Consider the following 6,104-nt stretch of genomic DNA (forward strand, 5'->3'; position numbering starts at 1 on the left):
GTATAGCACTCCCTTGAGAACTTCTTGGAGAGCTGGTCTGGTGTTAGTTAATTCTTTCAGGTTTTGTTTATCTGAGAATGTTCTTGTTTTTCTCTTCCCATATGAAAAATCATCTTGCCAGGTATAGTATTCTTGGTTGAAATTGTTTTTCCCTTAACACTTTGAATATATTTTCCCATTCTTTCCTTGTTCACATTGTTTCCGATGAGAGGTCTGCTGTTAGCCCGATGGGATATCCTTTTTAGGTACCTTACCATTTTTCTCTTGCCAACCTTAGTATCTTGTCTTTGTCTGTGGTTTTGGTCAACCTGGCTATAATGTATCTTGGAGAAGATCTTCTTGGGTTGATTCTATTTGGGGTCCTTTATATTTCTTGGGACTGGGTCCTTGAGTGCCTCTCTAGGTTTGGAAAGTTTTCTTGCAGGATTTTATCAAATAGATGACCAATGTCATTATGAGTCTTTGCCTTCTGGGATACCAATTATCCGGATGCTTGGACGTTTGATGGTATCTAGTATTTCTCGTATATTATTCTCATTTTTTTGGGCAATTTTCTCAGTCTTTGTGGTGGATTTTGATAGGCCATCAATTTCCTCTTTTACATCTGAGATTCTATTTTCTGTATGACCTAGTCTGCTTTGAATATTTTCAAGGGAGATTTTGACTTCCTGTATTATAGCCTTCATCTCTAACAGGTCCATTTGATTATTTTTTTTTAAGTGTGTAATTCCTCTTTTCGATCTTGCAAGAATTTTCTCACCTCCTGGAATTTGTCAGCTCCTTTCTCTTGCCTCTTCCACAGTTCATTGTCTCTCTTCTCTTCCATCTCTGTTAGCTCTGTCATTATGAATATTCTAAATTCTTTATCAGACATTTCCATGATTTCCATTGTACTTTCTGTGGATAATTTGGAGTTATTCTTTTCACTTGGAGTATAGGTATTTTCTTGTTTTCCCATATTTCTTGTGGCCCTACAGTGATTTCTAGTCATCTGATGGATGGTGTGTTTCTTCCTAATTCTTGAAGTTTAATCTAAGCATTCAGGAGCGTGCAGAAGGAGGTAATCTGGAATCTCTTTGTCATTTCATTTTTATTCCTTTGTGCAGCAGATTCAGTGGATATTAAGGAATATGTTAACCCTAATAGTATTTGGATGTTTGGCTATGGCTTCATTAGATCTATCTAGAAACACAGTGAATGGAGATTGAGGAGCAGAGTGATGAGATAAAAGAAAAAGAAAAGGAAAGGGGGGGGCAGAAAGAGAGGAGAGAAAAGAAACAAAGAGAAAAAGAAGGAAAAAAATTATGTTTAAAAAAAGGCAAAAAATAAAAAAACCACGTGGTGTGCTTATGCATCATGCGAAATCACTAGTTCTCAGGAGCCATGGAGGAGTATTCTTCTGATGGCTTGTCTCTTGTCTCTTCCAGATGGGAGGGGGAAAGGGGATTGTTAGCAAGATAAGGTGGAGCTGAAAGCCAAGAGAATACTTTGCCTTAAAGATTTTTAAAAAGGGGGACCAGCAGCTGGTGTATTGGCTATATCGCTGGAGTCCCACGTAGTCAACTGCGGTTTGAGTCCTGGACCTGGTGGCTTAAACTCACACTGGGCACATGTGCATGCGTGCCCAAGATCCCGAGAGGAGAATGGAGAAGGGATTGCGGTGTGGCCACCCCCTGGGGGGGGATTTCTCGCTTTCTGTCTCTTTGTCTCTCTCTGTCTTTCTGGCGAGCGCATGTGCCTTATAGCAAAAAACACTCCAAAAAAAATTTAAAAAGGAAAAATTACTAAAAAAGAGAAGACGGAGACAGAAGCAGAGAGAGACAGAGACAGAGAAAAGGCTAGAAAGGCTCCTTACCACTCGAGCTTGGGGACTGGAGGCTGAATTTTCAGGAGAAAATCTTCATTTCTCTTTTTCCCCTGAACTCACTAGTTCTCAGGAGCCATGGAAGAGTCTTCTTCTGAAGGCCTGCCCCTTGCCTCCAGTGTTATTGATTTTCTAAAAGCAAGATGAGAGTAAAAAAAACCACATTGATGATTCTCTTCTAGATGGAGAAAAATGAGTAAGTAAAGTAGCACCAAATCCATGGGCACAACTCAGATCAAAGGAACGAAATCTCGTTACATGTGCAAATTGCAGAAGTATTAAAGAGCAATCTTTCTGGCATCATTAAGAAGGATCCAAGAGAAAATAATTGTGTTTCACATGCATTTTGAAATGGAAAACTTTGAAGAGCCAGCAGGTGGTATAGTGGTTAGGGCACTGGATTTCCACATGGCCAACTGCGGTTTGAATCCCAGACCCAGCAGCTTGATAATCATGGTGCATGTGCCTGCATGCCCAAATTCTAGGAGGAAAATAGAGAAAGGAGTACAGTCTGTCTATCCCTCCGGGGGGGGGGTGGTGTGATTTCTCACTTTGGCAATGGGTCAGCATGTCCTTGGTGAGCCACCAGCGTCAGCACCTACGGGGTACAACGGGTACTCTACAAATGGCTGATAAGTGGACAAGCGGGACGAGACAGAGCTGAGGACTGTTCACTGGTCATAACCTCCAGCAGTTCCTTAGAGTCCAAGAGTCCACACAAACTGTGTGCACATGTGTGTGTGCACGTGTACACACACAGGGAGTTTTGGTGGTCGTTGTTTGTTTCACAAAACAGGACAACAATGTATTCCTGAGTCTCTTATTGGTATGTCGCAGATATTGCTCCAGTTCTAAATATTGTATCTATTTATTTCAAACTGCTAAACACTGTTTCATGATATTTATGTCCCGCAGCTTATTCTGCTAGTCATCTAACTCTGTTCCTTGCCTTTTTTTTTTTTTGGGAGGTTTTTGCAATAGGGGGTGTGGCCTCGCCAGAAGAGAGAGACAGAGAGATAGAAAGTGAGAAATCACCCCCCAGGGTCCTCCATTCTCCTCTCAGGATCTTGGGCACATATGCACATGTGCCTGGAATGAGTTTAAGCCATTGGGTCCAGGAATCGAACCGTGGTCGACTATGTGGGAGTCCAGCGACATAGCCATTACGCTAACTGCTGGTCTCGAACCCCATTCCTTGCTGAGGAATGTTCAGGTTTGCGTTCTAGGACATTATGTTATGACTTCAAGCAATATCATAACACAGATAAAGTACCTTATAGTTTTTACATAATAGTTCTTTTAGTCATTTTTCCTAAGTGTTTTACAGTTTTTGTTGCAACTATAAATGTGTTATATCTTTTATTTCTATCTCTGATTATTCACTACTCAACAATCTTATCAAAATTTATATTTTAAAAAAGCACAGTCATTTCTAAGAGAGGTACTTTGATTTTCTTTGTTCTAAATTCCAAGCCAAATATCAGAGCTATTAAATTAATTAGAATCTGTAAAAATGATGGAATAATTTTGGCAAGAGCTGGGACTCTTTTCTTGCTACTGATTTTAATGGAGACTGATTTTCATTTTATCAGTTTGCACTAGATTTCCCATTTTTTATGTCAAATAGTCTTTATTTAAATGATCTCCATCTTTACTTTAGGATGTTAATGGAAGAGGCTGCTGAACATTAGTTATGGCCTTTGTGGCATTAAGCGATAGACTTACACCCTCCCCTCCCCTGTAAATGTGTCCAGTGAATTATATCGACACAAATCCATTGCTGGCTTGTTTGGGGCAAGTAGGCTGAGGTGTGAAATATTCTTGTAAATTGTACACAATAGTCAGCTTCTTTGTCTTGTTGGATGTTTTCGTCAGAAATTCCATTTTAAAAAATATTAATATCACTGTTCTAAGTCAGGAGGTGGCATAGTGGTTAAGGCACTGGATCCTACATGGATGACTTTACGGGTCAAGTCCTGGACCTGGTGGTAGAAAAAACACACTGGGTGCATGTGCACTGGGCACGCATGTCCAAAATCCGGAGAGGAGAAAGGAGGAGGAGGGATTGTGGTGTGGCCATCCCCCTTGGGGGAGTGATTTCTCACTTCCTCGCTCTCTGTGTCTCTATCTGTCTCACGCTATCTGGAGAGTGCACACACCTTATGGCAAAAACCTAACCACACAAACAAAAAATCCCCATGTTTTTGTTACATCTGCTTACGTTTCCCACATGTCTTTTTAGTCTCCCATTGTCTTTAAGATTTCTTTTTCTTTTGAAACAATATGGGAGCGATATTTCTAATCAGGCCAGATTGTGTTAATTGGTGAATTTTGCCTGTTTAAATTTAACAAAGGATAGATTTTATTGCAACACTTCTAGTTTATCCTTTGTTTAGTTTACATTACCATTTTTCCTTTTTCTGTATTTTGCCGGTTTGTCAACTTACTGTTTTGGTTCTCTTTTCCCCTTTGTTAATCGAAAGAATGCCACTCTGCACCTCTGTTCTGCTAGTGGTGATTCTGTTATTCCCAGCCCACTCATACATCCTGAACCTGAAGAAGAGAGAAAATCTTTATTCCATAATGAAGTTCTACAGTGGGCTGGCCTTGTAGCTCAACAGTTTAGGGAACCGGATCCTGTATGACTGACAGTGGTTCAGCTCCCAGTCCCAGTGGTTTGAAGGACATGCTGAGTATGCGTATGCCCCAAATCCTGATAGGATGGAAAAATGGAGAAGGGATCAAGGTGTGACCATGCCCCTTAGGGGTGCTTTCTCCCTCCATTCTCTGTCTCTCTGGTGAATGCATGTGCCCTCTGGCAGTTTAAAAAGAAGGCGACAGAGAAAGCATGACCTGGCATTGAATATTGGAAATATCTGAAAGCAAAAAAGTGTGGGGGTACTTTAAGATGTCTGTAGAAAAATTAAAGTACAAGTTTATTCTGCATGCATAATTTTTTCTCCTTTTGAAACATGTACTGGAGGGTGTGTGGCCTGACTGAGGGGAGAGGAAGAGAGAACCAGAAAATCCTCCTCCAGGGGGACAGTCGCACTGCGATCCCTTCTCCATTCCTCCCTCCTTTGGGATTTGGGCACACGTGCACATGTGCCCCATGTGCTTCTCAAGCTGCCGGGTCCGGGACTTGAATGGCACAGCTGGCCATGTGGGATCCAGCCACCTTAACCACCAGGCTGTGGGATGGCCCTAGTTTTTTCACAATATGCATTTTTCATGAACTTTTTGAAGATCGCTCATAGGACAACATTGAGAGAATGAAACTCTGGAATTCCTAGATATCCTTCCAAGGAGGAGAGACTGTCCTTGTGGTAGTAGCAGTTCTGAGATTAGAGCCACACGGGTTGTGTCTGAGGAAAACAGCTAAAACTGAATGCAAGGTCTGCTCAGGACGGCAAGAGAACGTGCAGGGCACAGGTGCTAGGGATCTGTGTGGGGGACCTGGAACGGATCTGGGGAAGGGACCTTGCCAACACCTTATCTACATGCTAAATAAGGTCCTGGGGGAAAAAGGCATTTGGAGGAAAAGAAATCCAATTTGAAATCCTGGAACTGACATGACTAAACTCAGTGCAGTGTAGGCGCTATTTCAGAGGTGTCATCTGGGTGGGTGTTCAGCAGAGCCAGGGCATCCATCCACTCAGGGCAGCTCATCTTCTCTGAAAGGCACCAGCAGTTGGGGATCAAGGGGTATTTTCAGTTAACATGCTGCTTTGTTCTCTGGCCAGCCCAGGGACTGTGATACTGGGGTGAGGTTCAGGGGAAGTTTTGCTAGGAAGGGAAGGACTTGGCCTTACTGAACCCATAAGAGCAGGTCCGGAATGGACACTGGCTGTGACAGTGATGCCCGCAGCGTGCCCTGCCGTGACCTCTCAGTGAATGTCCCCCACTTACACTCTAGCTCAACCTGCTATTGAGCTTTGGATCTCCATGGGCCTGTGGGTTCCATTCTGTGTCATCATCTCCTGCTGGCTGAGAGGGCCTGGGGGTGTACAGATCTGGCCCTTTCCAGATGAGGTTAAAGGTCACCTGAAGTCCTAGGGAATGTGTGAAAGTGTTTATCATTGCTTAGAGGAAAAGGTGAAGAGAACTTGGATAGGAACAGGCTGTGATAAGGAGCCCGGGACAGAAGGACTTAGAAACCCCATCCTCAGGATGTCCTTGTCACAGGCCAAAACTGTAGTGTGGGGACGGCTCCATAGGCTAGTGGCTCAGGGAGAGGGAT

The 6,104-nt window shown here is 42.9% G+C and overlaps 1 protein-coding gene across 2 annotated transcripts in view; it reads left to right on the top strand.

Annotated features, from left to right (window-relative positions):
* The window catches only part of LOC102475126 (UDP-glucuronosyltransferase 1-6), a 67,999-nt gene that overhangs the window by 56,697 nt on the left and 5,198 nt on the right, over positions 1-6,104 (top strand). The gene's annotated exons all lie outside the window — the stretch shown is intronic.

Source organism: Tupaia chinensis, unplaced genomic scaffold (genome assembly GCF_000334495.1).
Source record: "Tupaia chinensis unplaced genomic scaffold, TupChi_1.0 Scaffold149383_1, whole genome shotgun sequence".
Taxonomy (NCBI): Eukaryota; Metazoa; Chordata; class Mammalia; order Scandentia; family Tupaiidae; genus Tupaia; species Tupaia belangeri.